Below are 17,169 nucleotides of genomic sequence, written 5' to 3'. Positions count from 1 at the left end.
CCCGCGAGGCGCCGCGCGGAGCTGGACGGGTTCCCGCGGCTTCGGACCTGAGCTCGGGGAAGCAGGGGCGCTCGCGCGGCGGAAGCCGGATTGGATTGGATCCAAAATGATGCCCCCAGCTGGTATTAAAACAGAAACAAACGAACGGAAAGGGATGTTGGAGGAATCAGGGCGGGGGCAATCAATCAATCAGCGAACCGAATCTGCGGAAAAGCATTCGCGCGATTAAGGCGTGCGGGATGGGAGCGAACGTACCGAATTCGGCGCAGGATCGAAGGGAGCTGGGTGGAATTTCCGGATCGAGAGGGGGCGCCCTCGAGGGCGAAGCCAGGGAGGAACGGGGTGTGGATTCGGCGGTGGAATTGTTATGAGATTGGATTGGATGATTGGATGGGCCGGAGAAGATTGGAATCGGAGGGGAGGGGGTGGTGGCGAATCCGGCGAGCGTAGGCACGGCAAACCCGCGCGCCTCCAACTTGCCCCTTTCTCTCTCCCGACTCCCCGGGACAATAACTACGACGTTCCTGGTTTCATTTTCCTTTTCTTTTTCGCAACATTTTGCACCCTTTTCTTTTCTTTTCTTTTGGCCGCCGCCCACCCTTGTAAAGATTTTTTTTTTTTGTTTTCGATATGCTTCCAATGAAATCGCCATGAAATACTGAGAACGAGCAGCACGCTGCGATCCAGCTCGTCATTGTGCTAGCCATGTACAGTAGTGATTTTTGCGACGACAGCCATAGGTCGCGTCGTGTGAACGCCCAAGGGAGACGGTTTTTTTCTTTTTTTTTTGGTGTTGTTGTTGTGAAGCTTTTTTTTTTTGAGACATGTTGTGAAGCTGCTTGCTGGAGTCCGGGCTGGATTTTTCGCGCAGAGTCACGGGTCACGGTCCTTTTCATTGCACACAAATGATAAAGGCGCCAAGTCTTGAATGAATTGATAAAAACCAATGCTTGATCCAACACAGGCAGGCTGGTGATAGCGTGGATTCACATCCACCACTCAGACCATTTGGAAAAGCCATGTTTACTACTCCCTCCCTCTCGCTCATAGTAAGTGTCGGAAATTTAGCATAAAAGTTATGCTCAAGTATGTGAAATAATGTATGCTTTTTTTTCATGGGAAACGATGTTATCATGCCATGCCATGGCGAATGGTGGCCATGTCACCTTTTTTCTAGACAACCAGCTAAACTTTATGGATTAGTCTAGCGGGCGGCCGCATGCCTATTAGTGCATCTGAGCGGACGACTAAAAAAGGAACATGCTACCTTTGTCAGTGTGAACACATACCATTTATAGCTAGACATTCTGTGATTGTAGCACATGCACTACAATGACATCATGCACATTAATTTTTCTTTTCAAATGCTTAAAATCATATAACTTTTACACCAGATGTCGAAATTAGGATCCACTTTCACTTTTGAATTTCTTGCGACGAGCTCTTCAAAACTAGATCTCATTTCTATGTATTTTGATGTAGTTTTTTTTAAAGCAACTTTTACATGCGACAAAGCAATTATAATGCAAGATTATGCAACTTTAGTGTGGGGCGAAGCAACTTTACTGCACAACGTAAATCTACATTCACAACGAAAGTTGCATCGCTAGACGCCAAAGTTGCTCAGCCATCCATCAAAATTTATTCGGTGGGTACTAAAGTTGCTTCGCTGGACCCCAAAGTTGGGCCATCACAAATCAAACTTGCTCTGTCGAGTACCAAAGTTGCTCTACAGGAAACTAAATTTGCTCGGTCAGGCACCAAAGTTGCTCGGTTCGAGAATTGTGTCGCCAGGCACCAATGTTGTTGTGCAGGGCACCTAATTTGCTTCGTCACGCATTGAAATTTCTTCAATGGACACCAAAATTATTTTCGGGCACAAAAGTTGTGCCTTCGTGTACCAAAAAGTGTATATGTTCGTTGCACACCAAAGTTGCTATGTCGAACACTAAAGTTGTTTTGCTGCATAATAAAATTGCTCTGTTGCGTATCAAAGTTGCTTGAAAAAAAAATCGTCGAAACATATGAAAATGTGGTCTAGTTTCGAAGCTCTCGTCGTGGAGATTTTAGAAGTGAAAACGAATTATAATTTCACCGCACGGTTTAAAAGTTATAGTTTTTTAAAAAACGAAAGCTGACATGAGCTAGCCTACCAGCCGGACCGCAACCTCCTGTCGCCTAGTGCATGTGCCCAGGACATCCGTCTGGCGCACACCCGCCCATAAGATTTCAGGAAACTTTATTCATTGGTTCCCCGCAAAAAAAAAACTTTATTCATTGGTAATAATGTTTACAAAGATATTTGTAGAATAGGGAGTGCCTAACCACATAGGGATAAAACATGTCTAGCTAACTTGTGGTCTTCAAAATTTGAAGCTCTACCCTCTCGAACGCAAACTTATATTCAAGAAACTGTGAAGATCGTGCTTTGATTTTCAGTGATCACGGCACCATCTTTTTTTAGGCTACCATCATCTTCTTCTTCTTCTTCTTCTTCTTCTTCTTCTTCTTCTTCTTCTTCTTCTTCTTCTTCTTCTTCTTCTTCTTCTTCTTCTTCGATATCAGTTATCACATGTTTGCAATCTAAGGCTACAACAAAACACTGGATGCGAAGGTCCTCTGATGACGCCAAGGCATCCCAGCAAGCCAAAGCTTCTAGGATGGCTGCATCGGTAATGCCAGGGAAGACAATCACCAATGATCCAAGGTATAAGCCATTACTATCGCGACAAAATGCAGCCGCACCGCCTTTCTCCCCCCATCTTCAAAACAACTGCATCAACATTTACTTTAGGGGTAATCATCAGTGGTGGGATCCATCATGGTGTCGCATGCGTAGTTGGTACACTGGCCGAAGCTTGAATGCAAGTTTTCGCTAAACCTCGGCCTTAGCTCAATTAGGAATGAGTTGATAAAGCCATGAGTTGACAGGGGGCTCTGAAATATGTCTTCATGAATGTCCTTTCTTCTTGTCGTCCAAATAGCCCAGAGGGTGACAGTAAGACATATAAACTATAATCATGTGGCAATGTTTCCATTAGATGGAACAACCAATGCTATGCATTCTCCTCTCCACATGCAATCATGTGTTCCAACATTAGGTCATCAGATGAAACCTTTACACTATTTGCCATGTTGCATTCAATTAATCAGTGTCTCCACGAATCTTCAACTCTACATAAGGTGCAGGTGCTTGATCTCGCAATATTCCTATGCTCCAACATGTCAGTTGTAGGAAAGGACTGCTAGGCCAGTCTCCGAAGGAATATTCTGATTTTGGAGGGGGCAGAGGTCATCCACAACGAGCTTACCCTTCATCTCGGACTCAGCATTAGACGAACCTTGGTTGCCCTCAAAATAATTGTCCCTGTTTTTTCATGTTGATAATCATCTTGTAGGCAGATTGTACCAAGAATAAACCTTTCGGGTCAAAGTTCCAATCAGGGCACCTTCTCATGCACAATGCTATACTAAGGATTGCATCAGCATTCATTGGTAAAAAAACATGACCAATCTATCCTTTTTTCATGATGCCAATGTCTCATCAATTAATTTGGATACCATCTGTGGAGGACCATGATTCCTCAAAGTTGCGATGGCTGATCATGAACTTTTAAGAGGCACGAAAGGCCTTCTGTTACTAATAAAATTAGATAGGGTGAGATAGGATTACCTTGTTGATACCTTGTGTAGCATAGCCTAACTGGATACTGATGGTGTTGCAACGTGAAAGACCATTTGGTGTCTGGTGCGTGCAAAACTATTGTTGGTATGCACACACGTTCACCAATATTGGTCCCCGTCGTAATCTTAGCTTCCAGGATCCATTCACCAAGCCGTGTGACCATTAAACGGGTACCATTGCAAGCTCCAATAGCTTGGTTGATATTCCTTAGTAACATCGTGGAACCACTACCTTCAATGAAATCCTATGATGCGGAAAGTTTGGAGGGTCGACCTTATGGAGAAATTCAGGAGCATACAACAGTTTTGCCTCAGCCACATGGTCCAGAGTTTTACAAATAGAATCACAACTCTCAAACACCATCTCCTCCCCATGCACCCTATAGAAAACATTATCGTTGATAGAGTCAGCAACTTTATTAGTAGGACACACTATGGTGAGGTCTGCCAATAAAGTGCATCAAAATACATTTCAGTAAATGATTCGTACACCGCATGAATAATATCAGAAACGGGATCAGTCTGGCAGCCGTGTTGTATCTGCTGGCAAGGAGATACAGAAAGGGGTAGCCTCCCCTTCTCGTGTATCCATGTGCATAGCTCCATCACCGATATTGAGGACCCACTGCGCAAATTCCTCCAAATCAGCTCGTTCCTCATCCGACAATGTTGGATTATACAATCTCATATTCTCCTCCGTAGCTTAAGAACATTTACATGCTGCCAAATGGGTGACTACATAAGAGAAGAGTTCACAACTTCCGATATGCTGCCCGCTTCCACAACATGTAACACCTACCTGAAATCCCCTCCTGAAACTATAATCTTTGCACTGAAAGGGAGTAATTTTCGGGAAGGTTCATTCACAGACAAAATGTCTCTCATGCTTCTATCAACCGCTTCAAAGCAACGTCTTTTTGTCATTGACATTTCTTCCCAGAGTATGAGTGTTGCTTTCTATATTAATTCAGCTAGATTACTGTCCAGAGAAATGGTGCACACTCTTCGCTCATTGACTTTATATAACATGTATCCTAAAACGTGAATGAGCCGTCCTTCCACCTGGTAACAGAAATGAAGCCACACCTGAAGAAGCTACAGCAGGAACGATATGATCATCGGCCCGTAACCTCGCAATAATAGAGGTCCATGGAAATGTCTTGCATGTACCACCATGACCAGAAACAAAGAAAATGCCCTAGCAGAATTGAGGGATGCAAACATGATCTGGTCGTAGATACTGAGTTGATCTTCATTTAACCTTCCATGGAAAGAAGAAGCCATATCTATTGTAGCTCTTCTAAAATCAACCTATTACCAAGCAACCTTCCTGTGCGAATGATTTTAGTAGATATACAAAAAGATGATAAGGAATAACCAATTTTAGCAAACATAACAGATAGCTCGTGCAACAACTAGATGTACAAATATTCAGAAGGAATTGCTTGAACAATATCATTCAGGTAGAATGCAATCTGAAATGATATATCATCTGCCATAAACCTCCAACATTTATCTAGAAGCCATTGTCCATCTGTGACACCACAAAATAGCAAGACAGTTATGAATAGATGTCGCGACTGATAAGAGGTGGCCCACTGCACGCCTTCATAAAATAGGAGGAACCACTTGTAGTCATCACCAACTAACCCACGCGCTTGGCAAGCTACCTTAAAAGAGGTGTGCAATCGGGCATTGTAACTGATGCATGTAAAATGCATACATGAACTATGTAATTTATTGTGTGAAACTCATTATTATTATGCAAATTTATTATATTTATTGGTACAAACCTATTGATCGTTGAAAAAGTGTACAAGTTCTTGTTTTATACTTTGTTATGTACAAAATAGGCAAATTTGAAAGGAAACCGGTCATTATGGTGAAATCTGGAGTTTCCCAGAATCTGTCCCTGCAGAACAATTTTCAAAAACTGCCACGTAAACCTCCGAAAACGACGTCCAATGAAAAAGTTGAGAACCACAAAGTTGTAGGAAATTTTCTGAGAATTCTTCTAGATATAAAAATCATCCCAAATGGACTACGAAAGCTTATTTTGATGCCAATTAATAAGAAGTACAGATGCATTTCCGGATTCCAAAATTGGTGTCGTGATTGAGACAAACTCTTGTCATACTTGATGTATTCCACGAAGCCACGACTTTATGGGCTCATAAATGATAGGGGAGTCCTAGGAAGGTTCTAGTGGTTTTGGTTTCCATTGCAGAAAACAAAACAAAATATTACAACAAGCCGATATAGCCAAAGATTGGTGTTCATACTCTTGAAGACCGAAAAGCCTAACGTTCAGAATGAACGTTTGTCGATGAATTTGTACATCGACGCCGAGCTCGGGGTCGTGAAAAAGTCCAGCGATGAAACGCTCTAAGTGTTGCGCCTCCGTAGTTCTACATATGTACGGTGTATAGTATAGACGTCTCCCGTGCACCGGTCTAGCGGTGCAACAGAAGAAGAAGATTCTAAGGTGTTTCAACAGCACGACGACGTGCAGTTGGAGGAGAATACTCCAAAACCTACGTACACTCCAAACTTCGGGAGCACACGTGAAGGAGAGGAGAGGGGGACGTAGAGAGAACTCAATGAGGGGGAGCCTATGGGGCTCCTTATATAGGGGTAAGGGTGATGAGTGCATTTTTAGCATGTTTTTGCATTACTATTTCATCAAGTTATCATCAAGTAGTGTTAGGATTTTTGTATTTCACCGCGTCACCACGCCCTTTTATGCTTGTCTACACATGATCTTAAAATAATAAGTCAATAATGAAATATCAATGAAAACTGTCATTTTCTGGCATTTTAACGTGATAGAAATCATTTTTGCACTTAATATTACGCCTAGGCGAAAGGACAACATGAGGACAGCTTCTAGGGAGTTTAACGGGCATTGGTACGGGGCAAGCCCGCCCGTACCGTCCGCCCGTACCGCCCACCAGAGGCACCACCTCGTCAAATACTTTCATCTCCCGCAGACGGATCTGAGATCGGAGTTGAGACATGACCAAAGACACTAGAACACCGCCCCAGAAGAGATCTGAAGGAAGATCAAGAAGGGGCCTCATCCACGTTGCTACCCGGATCATTGGAGGACAAGGCATCATCACCTTCATCATCATCCACAACGAATCACCGATTCCATCCTATCCATTCCATTAGATTATAATCCCCATTACGGTTGTGGGATCATACTTGGATTCGTACTATTATTCCTTTTCCATACGCAAGTTTATGATGGTGTTCTTGATTGTATCCATGTGTGAGTAGTTCATCCCGTTCTTGGGAGAGATGGAGAAACCCTAGTGGCACTATTACATGAAATACGATGATTTATACATTTGCACTATGATTGTATGTTAGTTTTATCTTGTGATGTTGCATGATATCGATCATGTAATATTTGCCTAAGGGTCACATGAGAGAACCACCCTTGGAAGTGTGGTAGTGTATAAGGCGGGAAGTGACATCCCGTGTTCGGTGCACTATTGCACGGAAGAGGGGGATAAGAAGGGACTTGCAAGCTTAACAAGTAACCATGGGGCAATCCCTTAATTGTAATGGATCAATAGATGGCTTGCCGAAGGTCGTTGCAATGGTTACTCAACGAACACTTTCAACATTTCACTTATTCCTATTTAGTTGATGTCATGTTCTTTTGTTTATGGATGCCTAGCGGTGCGAAATAAAATGGAAACTTGTAAGTTCATGAAGTTTGTATATATGTTAGAGAAACGTTTGGGGGGCCAATTTAAGCCATGCATCATTCATGGTGCAAATTTACAGCGAACCATAGTGAGCATTCTATGAAGCATCTTCAACAAAAAAAACTGTGCCCATAGTAAATAAAAGGATTACTGAGATGCTCATTGTCTGTTTGTCTTGTCATTTTGGCATGGGATTGCTCCTATATCTGCAGGAGTACTTCTATATCATGGGACAAGAGGCACCCCGTTGGCGTTCTCAATGATACATGTATACTTACAATGACATGAACTTATTTGTGGCCAAAGTTGAGTAGCATGAGGTTTAGGTACTCGTATTCAAGGGCCACAAGATTTTCATTTGTCAAGCATATAACTCATATTTGCCCTCACATTAACTTTAACCATTCAAGATGCTTATGAGGTAATGAGAGCTCAAAGTTAATGAGTACCATATTTTTTGGAAGGTTTATATAACTTGTTAATCTTGATTCCTCTGCAAAGAGCCTTTCTTTTACTTTTATGTTGAGTCTTCATCTTCTTCTTTATGCACAAATTAAGAGAGCATAGTTGTCATTCTTAGTATAATATGCATAGTCCCAAGATTATTATTGATTGTTTCATGATTATGCTATTGCTTATTCTCAAATTACTTGTATCTAGTCACCCTTTGAACTTTAAAAATGTCCTAGCATTTATGTTTTGCTACTTCATAAAGGACATGTTGAGTACCACTTTGCTATGTTTTATCTATACTCATAAACAAACAATTGCTTTCAATGCATAATTATTCATGATCCTTTATTTGAGTTAGTTCTCATGTTATAACATAGTTGCTAAGTTCTATTGTTATAATTATATCTATCATGTCTATGTTTAGAGTACTTTGATCCCAGCTCACAATGCTTTACAATAACTTGGTCAAGATTGTGTTGGCTTCATGTCACCTCAAAAATTATTTTGTTATCACTTACCTACTCAAGGACGAGCAGGAGTTAAGCTTGGGGATGCTTGATACGTCGCAAACGTATCTATAACCTTTGATGCTCTATGCTTGTCTTACACTAATTTATATATGTTTTTCTTACACTTTGTTGCATTTTTATACATTTTTCGGTACTAACCTATTAACAAGATGCCACAGTGCCAGTTCCTTGTTTTCTGCTATTTTGTATTTCAGAAAAATTGTACAGGAAATATTCTCGGAATTGGACGAAACAAAAGCCGAAGTCAATATTTTACCGTAACAAAGACAGAGTCCAGAGGGGGGTCGAAGAGGCGCCACAGGGCGGCCAGATCACCCCATGGCGCAGCCAAGGGTGGGCGCGCGCCAAGGGGTTGTGTGGGCCCCCAGGTAGCCACCGACCTCGCCCTTCCGCCTATTTATTCACAATATCGGGAAAAAATTAAACACCCGAGCCTCCATCCACGAAAAGTTCCATCGCGGCCGCCATCGCAGACCCTAGCTCGGGAGGGTTCTGAAGCTCTTCCCGGCACCCTGCCGGAGGGGGAGATCATCACCGGAGGCCTCTACATCGCCATGCTCGTCTCCGAAGTGATGCGTGAGTAATTCTTCCCTGGAATATGGGTCCATAATAGTAGCTATATGGTTGTCTTCTCCAATTTGTGCCTCATGTTTAGATCTTGTGAGCTACCTATCAAGATCAAGATCATCTTTATGTAATGCTACATGTTGTGTTTGCTGGGATCCGATGGATATTGAATACTATGTTGAGATCGAGTATATATACTTGCCATATGTTATTTGTGATCTTGCATACTCTCTGTTGCTAGTAGACACTCTGGCCGAGTAAATGCTTATGACTCCAAGAGGGAGTATTTATGCTCGATAGTAGGTTCATGCCTCTAGTTTTCTGGAAGAGTGACAATAACTTGTAAGATTGTAGATGTGTTGTTGCTACTAGGGAGAAAACAACAATGTTTTATCCAAAGGTATTTCTATTGTTTACTTTACACACATTGCTTAATGCGTTATTTGTTGCTTGCAACTTAATACTGGAAGGGGTTCAGACGATAACCGGAAGGTGGATTATTAGTCATAGACGCAGTTGGATTACAGTCTATGTATTATGTTGTAATACTCAAACGAATCTCATAGTAATCATCTTGTCATGTATGGTCATTATTCTATCAATTTCCCAACTGTAATTTGTTCACCCAGCATGTTAGTAAGCATAAAGATATTGCGGATAACATTGAAGATTTCTTTAATCATGTTAGTAAGCATAAAGATATTACGGATAAATCCCTAGTAGAACTTGTTCCTAATTATGGAACTGCAACAGCTTATTTAGTTCAAATGTTAGAGGCTAGATTTGTTAGCTTTAACCCCATAATGCAGCAAATGATTCTTAAACTTCATGAAGTTGAGAATGATGAAACGAGAGATTTTATCCTAGAAACTTTGCTTAAAGAATTTAGAGATGTTGTTATAGAAGCTAGAAAAGTTTTTGATCGGTTTAAGATGCTAGGCTCATGTGTAGATGTTGTTGGTGAACTTGAAAAGATAGTTAAAACCAAATCTGAAAATAGGGAGAAAATATAGAATTTGGCATCTTAAAAAACACTCATGCATGGGCAGGTGTCGGGAAACTCCGAATTTCACCATGATGACAGACTTATTTCCATATTTATGATTTTTTAAAATAAAGTGTAAAACATGTAATTGTGCACTTTTTCAACAATTAATAGATTAGTCCAAAAAAATATAATAAATTTTCCAAATATTAGAGATTTTAACATAATAGAAAACAAATTTCACGGATACATTTTACATGTATTAGGTACCATACCACAAAATCACTTGATCCCACTTGGTGCATAATGTATGTTTTCTGAGTAGATCAACTTGAATCCAATCTTTGCACTTTGACTTGATGAACAATGTGTCATTTCTTTTTTTTGTTATGATGATGTCTTGAAGGTAAACATGAATACTCACACAATTTTGTTCGTAAAGGCATACAACCTATAGGCTCAACTCTCTCATGACCAATCTTAATCTTCTTTGCTTTCTTACTTTTTTAACCTTGAAGCCAACATATGGTTTAAGAATTGCCTATGGACAAGCCATTCAAGTATAAATCAATGCAATCACTAGTCCATACATATTTCAATTAATTACCAAAACCACACATCGGTGATCCATGCTCTTTCAACATGTTTATTGGAAACCAGGCGACTGACAGTTTTGGTCCGGTCTAATGGCAACGAAGAAACATTATTTCTTCCTATTTGGATCTTAAACCATTAAGAATGGCTCGAAAATTGGGTTCCGTGAGGATACATGGTTGGGAAATACTACACTCCATGAACAATATCCAATTCTACGTAATATTTTCAATGAGCAGAAAGATACAATCGTTGCAGTTCTGGTGATATCTCCACTGAATGTGATGTTTATACAGGATTCAATTGGTCCAAGTCTTGCGACATGCAATGCTCTACTAGGGTAAGTGGCAATGTCTCAATTGTCATAAGGGACTAATGAATTTCACAGGAATCTGCATGAGAATGGTTAATTCTCATTTGATTCTATGTATAGAGCACTTGTTCTTCAAAGTGTCATTCAATAATAACAAGAAAATCTTGAAAATGAAGGTAGTGATAAAAAAATAAAAAATAGTGTAGCACTTACGCAAAGGTGTAATCCTTACCAAGGAGAACCTTGCAAAACACAACTAGAATGGGAGTTCAGAGCGTTTTTTCATCATGATGATAGTATTAAGAATTTTGCTAGTGTAAAAGTTTGCTTGTTTAGCCATGTAGCTTCTAATTTATATCTACCATGTACCATGTAGTGTTGCAAATATTTTTGGTAACTGGTTCCGTGAAATTGATCAGAAGTTTGGGAGTGCTTGCCATAATATGCTTGCTTTGACTATATATAGAAATGATACGGTTCTCAAATTCTTTTCCTTTATAGGTTATGGTGTACCTATTTTATCCCTTGCTGGTTGTCTCTACAACAAGTGCATAATCAAGGACTATTGAATGAGGCGTGTACACAGTTGGAGGGAGCGGTAACGAATTTGTTTTTATCTCACATGGATAGAAGCGTAATCTACAAATTGGCCCTCTGGTTCATTAGTCGTTGTGTGAGATCTATATGATTCTTGTACTAACCCCTTTCCGTTTTTCTTTTGTTGGTTCGGATGCGTGCATCTCATCTATGCAGATGCCAGATTTAAATTCGTTTGAATTGTATTAGCGTGATACTATCTTAATTGTGAGTTTAATAGAGCGCTCTTTATCGAAAAATTGAAATTCATTTGGCCTTAGCAGAGTATTTTTCATACTTGGCAAAGGCACGATTTTTCCGGTAGTGCTTTAAAATTACAGCTAGGTTTAAACAAGGGCAGATTCGGTATCCAAGAGAATCTGACAAGAGTTTCACGGTTTGACTAACGGGAATAGTTCGGCTTCTTAACTAGTTTGACATCTGACGCTAACGGAAATGGTATTTTGGCATAAAACCCGATATTGTAATGGTAATTTGGCAAACTCCAATTTTGAGTGGCGTTGCATGGGTAGATCGATCAGACCGTCATGTCACGTGCACCGCACCGCGAAGCTAGCCCCACGTCTCATCAACAGAGATCTACCGATCCATCAACCCAACACATGAACACAGCAATTGATCAGTGCTGTACCATTTTACACGCCCACGTACGATCACCAGAAATGATTTCCTACGGCACACGCTAGCTAGCTAATTAACTTGCATGGATCCGCCGTTCATTGCACTTACAGATTCGATCGTGCAGCTCGACTTTTGCTGAGTACGTGGCCATACGATTTTGAACACAAGAAACCTGACGTAACAAACACAAACGACCTTGAAGAAACACCATGCATATGTAACATGAAGCAACAAAGGACGGTGAATCCATACACGGTAGAAAACCCACTTTTTTTTTTTATCGAAGACGAGTTATAAGATATCGATACAACTCTTACGTCGAGCTTGTTGTTACTGCTGGCCACGGCACAGCTCAGCCGTCTCGACGGCGGCGGCATCTGAGCCCCTCCTCACCGCCGTCACCACGAGCCCGTTCTTCATCTGCAACACGACGGACAGCTTCGGCTCCACGACGTGTCCTGGCACCACCTCCAGGTCGAAGTTCCACACCACGGCGGCGACAACGCTCTTCATCTGCGCCACCGACACGTCCTTCCCCAGGCACGACCTCGGCCCGGCGTTGAACGGCATGAACCTGTGCGCCGGCACATGCCGCAGCGCCGCAGCGCCGCACCGCCGCCGTCTTCCGTCGTAACCCACCTCTCTGGTCTGTACTCCGCGCAGTCCTTGCCCCACACGCGCTCCATCCTGCCCATGGAGTAGACCGAGATCAGCACGGTGTCGCCGGCGCGCACTTCGTGCCCGCTCGGCAGTACGTCGTCGGCCAGCACCGCCTTGCGCTCGATCGGGCCCGGAGGGTGCAGCCTCATTGACTCGAACAGCGCCGCCGAGAGGTAAACGAGGGGTTTCGTCTCGTCCGGCTCGAACACCGCCATGCCGCTCTTGCTGTTGTTGCGGGAGGCGACGATGGGCGCAAGTTCTCTCCTGATGTTGGACACGACGTGCGGGTGCTTGGTCAGGTTGTACAAGAGCCACGCCAGCGTCGTGCCGACCGTGTCGCGCCCGGCAAACATGTAGTTGATGATCGTCGCGTAGAGGAAGTCCTTGGGCTCCCCGTCCTCGCCCACATACTCTGGGTCGTCGATGTAGGAAGAAACTATGTCCAGCTGGTGCGCTCCGTCGTGCTCGTGTGCCCTTTTCCGGAGCATCTCCGCGACGAACCGGCGCAGCACCGGCTGTGCCACGGCGAGCTTCCTCTCGGGACCAATCCTCAGACGCCTCATGAGCTTCCAGCAAGAGATTGGGACGGTGTGCCGGAAGAAGCCGACCTCCATGACGGCGTCCATGGCGTTCGGGACGTCCATGGGCGGCATGTGCACCGACAGAAGGCCCGGGTCCACCCCGAAGACCGGCATGGCGGTCATGTCGAAGGCGAACCTAGTGAGCAGCTCCTGCATGTCGAACGGCGCCCGGGCGGTCGCCGCGCGCGCCAGCGCCGGCATGAGTCCCCTTTCCACCTTGTCGCAGCAGGACCCTGCCATGAACGCGAGCAGCCGCGGGCTGGCCATGAGGTGCTGCACCCGGGCGCGCTGGCGGCGCCACGACTCGCCGTCGGCGTTGAAGAAGCTGCCGCCCATGGTGTCGAAGAAGGAGGCGAACTCGTCGCCCTTGGGGTAGTTGGGGAAGTTAGAGACGAAGATGCGGCGCACGTTGGCCGGGTCGCAGGTGCAGAAGAAGCGCATGCTGGGGGCGCGCACCTCGTAGCTGTGCCCCGGCCCGGAGGCGGCGAAGAGCGCGGTGGCGTAGCCGTGGAAGTCGTGCATGTTAGCGATGAGGGACGGGAGCATGCCCACCACTGGCCAGTCCGTGGGGCGCGCCGGGTTGGTCTTGGAGCTCCTGGCGGACTTGAGCTAGCGGTACAAGGGAATGAGCAGGAGGAGGAGGGAGGAGGCGAGGAATAGCTCACGTAGGAGGAGGGAGGAGTCTCTAAACACCGCGTGAATACGTGCATCCGTGTGCTCATGATTTTCTTTCTCGGGCGATCAGAAAATTAATTGGGCGCGCTCATTTACCACACGCTCCGCTCCTTTCGTGGACCACCCATCATATACGACGACGAGGAGAGCGGGCTTTGCATTTTTTTTTTCGAGAACAAAACAGCGGGCTTTGCTGGCTTCGCAGGCTTGGATGGACTGGGCTTCTCTCTAATTTTCCTACCTGCCTAGCTTCTACTTCACCGCACGGCCTGGGGACTGGGCTGCCCTTCTTTCTTCATCGATTCTTCTCTGATTTTTTCCAAATTAATAAAACCAGCTACCACATCCATCTAACGTGTGTGTGCCATCGCCCATCGCTACCTTCCCTAGCTAGGTACGTACGTGCTTCAAATTCAACTACAACTATATAACAAAAGGAAAATAGGAGGTACCACGCCCATGCCGTGAAATTGATCAGAAGTTTAGGGCGGGAGTATATAAAACTACTTTGCTAGTGTAAATATTTTTTTGTAGGTAGTATGTACAATTTCTATGCATTCTTCATTTTTACGTATACCTGCATGCTTAATTGCGTCTCCTGCGCTATCTAGTGATAATTGCATCTTGTGTTAATTAAATACAGCTACTCCTGTTGTCTGCGTCAGAGCAAGTCTGCCGGCCGGCGTAACACATGGGTCGGCAATTAATTTTTCTAATTACCGCTCCAATTTTTTTTCATGAAACTCTCACATAAAATGGTACTCCCTCCGATTCATATTAAATAACTCAACTTTGTCTAGATACATATGTACCTAGTCCAAAAACTTAACAAAATTCATATGAATGTAGACAAAGTAGAGTTCACTAATATGAACCGGAGGGAGTATGTAATATCTACCTGCTCGTAAATGAGAGCTATGGGCCGAGACCGAGAAAAAAAAAGATTCCACGAGGCTCCTTCCCCCGCTAGAGCGCCTCCCCCGTGCGCGACCGGGGCGCCCCGGCCTCCCCACCCTCTTCCCCCTCAACCCTCCTTCCCCCGCCACCACCGCCGGCGGGAGCCGCCGGGCAAAGCTCGGGCGGTGCTGGAGGCGGCGGTTCTCTTCTCTCCCGTGCGCTTGGGAGGCCCGACGGGGCGGGTTCGACCAGGCGGCGTTGGAGGGTGCCGGCTTCGGCCCAGGCCGGCGCGGATCTTGCCGTGGCTGGCGGCGAGGCGGGCGGTCGCGACGGTGGTGCCCAGCGCCTCGCCAGCCGACGCTCCTGCGTCCCATGGTGGTGGCGGCCGATCTGGGCCCACGGACCTAGATCTGGGCCTGTCGGGCCCGACCGTTTTGCGGTCGCTCTCTGTTGGTGTCTGTACGCAGAGACCTCCTCGGCCACCATCCGTCGCGGCCGGTGTCATGCTCGGACTAGACCTGCGGCGTTGGTTTTGGCGATCTGCCCGCTCGCGCTTGTCGGAGCTCGGTTGAGCTTCCGGCGGTGGGGCGTCGTTGGGGTGACGTCCCGCCAATCTGGGGTGACGTCCATCATGTTTCGGCAGGCATATTTTTGCCTGGACTACAAGTGCATTTTTTTTTATTTCGTCTAAATTTAGCCATAGAATCACGTTAGCTTATTTCGTTTCAATATATATTTATTATTTGCGAAGTCAAAATTTGTGTCAACAATATTCTTTCATTTGCATACACAAACATGGGGACTGTTTTCCATTACCAACTACCATAATTTTGTGGTCGATATTATTCATCTCTATTTCTAGTAAAATCCCCTGCCCTATGATCCCCGCGACTGGAAAATCATATGTCAATTAATAAAAGTAAATGGCATTCCTCATAGAGAACATAGAGACAAAGAACACATTGTTCTCTCCAGATGACGATGCTTGGGGAAAACCCTACCGCGCGCCACCCATGTGCCACCACATACCACCATTGTCGTGGTGGTGACGGCCACCCATCTTCAAACGATTGTGTGCGTTGGGGGGGTGTGGGGGGGGTCGTCAATGGATAAAGTTTCGAGCAAGGAGACGGTGATGTTCTCGTAAGAGAGCAGGACATGCCCCGGTCGCCACAAACACAGTATGGTTGTGGAGCGAGCTTTGCGTCACCACCTCAATCGTCTCCCCCACCACGGCCGCTCTAGGTTGACATAGATGCAACACTCGTGTTCTTGAAGAGTGACGCATATGTTCGAGGACTCCAAGAGCTAGACAACAATTGTCGTGTTGTTGAAGTGACACATATGTGCTAGAAGCAAGTACGTGCATGTTGATTCTTTGTTTCTGTATGTGTAGGCAACAGTAGCACTTGCAGCTTCAATTGGCAGCAAGGTTTAAATCGGAAAAATTAAAGACGAGGCACTGCCACCTCATGCATGTACGCACCGGCTGTAGGTGTTGTCGTTCACAGGGCGACCAATTTGCAAGATAGATTGAAAGTGAGAGTTCAGGTTCCGTCGTATTTGTCATGGTGCTGGTGGCTACCAGCTGACGCAGAATGCCAAGGAATCGGACTGTGCAGTTCCTTCAGAAGAAATTTACCGCATTATCCATAATTATTACAACCATTTCTGAAAAATTGCACAAAAAAAAAAGCTAAAATATATCCCACGTGATGAACAAGCCTTGAGAAACTACAATAGATATATCCCACGTGTTTCACGCATGAAGGACAATAATTTCAGGATTATCAATCCTTGAGAAACTAGAGTAAAATATATCCCACGTGGTGAACATTGAATCTCAAATTTCTAGGATTTAAAAAGAGACCCTGTAAACTCACTCATAAGAACCAAATACAATATAAGCGCAAATTCTAATGTACTTTTATATTCTCCGCTACAATAAATCAATATGTATTTGTCAAAATAGAACAAGATTCTCAACACACACTATTCATTGTATATTTATCGAATATAAACGCCAAGGAAAAATGGCTGGAAAAACATTAGAGCATCTCCAGTCGTGTCCCCAAAGGGATTTGGAGCGCGCCGGATGAAAATACGTTCCCAGCCGCGTGCCCCAAAGCCTTCTTTTGTCCAGCGCGGCTCAATACGGTGTCCGGCGCCCCGAGCCCGTCCTGCTACACAGGGGGCGCTCCAGACACGCCGGACACAACGAAAAGCGAGGCGAGGAAGCGCGGGCCCGACGCGTCAGCGGGTCGGGAGCCTAAAACCCCTTCGCCTACCTTTG

The 17,169-nt window shown here is 44.6% G+C and overlaps 1 pseudogene; it reads right to left on the bottom strand.

Annotated features, from left to right (window-relative positions):
• Window positions 1-12,393: 12,393 nt before the first annotated feature.
• On the bottom strand, window positions 12,394-15,381 carry LOC124694617 (annotated as a pseudogene).
• Window positions 15,382-17,169: the final 1,788 nt, after the last annotated feature.

The sequence above is a fragment of the Lolium rigidum genome, chromosome 3 (genome assembly GCF_022539505.1).
Source record: "Lolium rigidum isolate FL_2022 chromosome 3, APGP_CSIRO_Lrig_0.1, whole genome shotgun sequence".
Taxonomy (NCBI): domain Eukaryota; kingdom Viridiplantae; phylum Streptophyta; class Magnoliopsida; order Poales; family Poaceae; genus Lolium; species Lolium rigidum.
The sequence above is the reverse complement of the archived record's forward strand: the minus strand, read 5'-3'. Positions and strand labels throughout refer to the sequence as shown.